Source organism: Pelobates fuscus, chromosome 12 (assembly GCF_036172605.1).
Source record: "Pelobates fuscus isolate aPelFus1 chromosome 12, aPelFus1.pri, whole genome shotgun sequence".
NCBI lineage: Eukaryota > Metazoa > Chordata > Amphibia > Anura > Pelobatidae > Pelobates > Pelobates fuscus.
The window spans coordinates 132,731,363-132,732,831 of NC_086328.1; positions in this window are offsets into that span (position 1 = coordinate 132,731,363).

Sequence of the window (1,469 nt, forward strand, 5' to 3'; positions counted from 1 at the left end):
CATGAAATGAATAGAGTGTAGAAAGGCATGGAATGGATAGAGTGTAGGAAGGCATGGAATGGAGAGAGTGTAGGAAGGCATGGAATGGATAGAGTGTAGAAAGGCATGGAATGGATAGAGTGTAGGAAGGCATGGAATGGATAGAGTGTAGGAAGGCATGGAATGGATAGAGTGTAGGAAGGCATGAAATGGATAGAGTGTAGAAAGGCATGAAATGGATAGAGTGTAGGAAGGCATGAAATGGATAGAGTGTAGAAAGGCCTTGCATGGATAGAGTGTAGGAAGGCATGGAATGGAGAGAGTGTAGGAAGGCATGGAATGGATAGAGTGTAGAAAGGCATGGAATGGATAGAGTGTAGGAAGGCATGGGATGGATAGAGTGTAGGAAGGCATGGAATGGAGAGAGTGTAGAAAAGCATGGAATGGATAGAGTGTAGGAAGGCATGGAATGGATAGAGTGTAGGAAGGCATGGAATGGATAGAGTGTAGGAAGGCATGGAATGGAGAGAGTGTAGGAAGGCATGGAATGGATAGAGTGTAGAAAAGCATGGAATGGATAGAGTGTAGGAAGGCATGGAATGGATAGAGTGTAGGAAGGCATGGAATTGATAGAGTGTAGAAAAGCATGGAATGGATAGAGTGTAGGAAGGCATGGAATGGAGAGAGTGTAGGAAGGCATGGAATGGATAGAGTGTAGAAAAGCATGGAATGGATAGAGTGTAGGAAGGCATGGAATGGATAGAGTGTAGGAAGGCATGGAATGGATAGAGTGTAGGAAGGCATGGAATGGAGAGAGTGTAGGAAGGCATGGAATGGATAGAGTGTAGGAAGGCATGGAATGGAGAGAGTGTAGGAAGGCATGGAATGGATAGAGTGTAGAAAGGCATGGAATGGATAGAGTGTAGGAAGGCATGGAATGGATAGAGTGTAGAAAGGCATGTAATGGATAGAGTGTAGGAAGGCATGACAAGTTTATTACTGTGATAATGTAAGTGAAACGTAGCATTCTTTCTGAGATGGCCATAAATAATAATTTTATTATTATTTTTTAAAAATCTTAAATTAAATATGCAGGCTTTAATACATTTTATAGATAATGATTAAAAAATGCCAAGACAATAATAAAAAAATATAAAATATAACCACTTTTAAATCTCTTTTTTTTGTGCAAAACACATGACGCCATCACCATTGCGCTTTGCCCCTCCATAAAGTAGCTAGTCCAATCAGAGGTTTTTTGTTCTTGTCTATGCTGGACATGTTTCTCACAGAGGTTTAATGTTTAACGTGTAAAGAAAGAGGCAGAACACAAATTCCAAAGCAGTATGTGCAGAGCATCATCGGCATAGACTAGGGAGTTCTGGGACCTGTTTTTTACGGAAAAGTCACTTGCTCAAATACAACCCCTTGAAACTACTGCTTCTTAAACTACTGTACTAAATATCTTGTCTTTTTGCATAACTCTACTG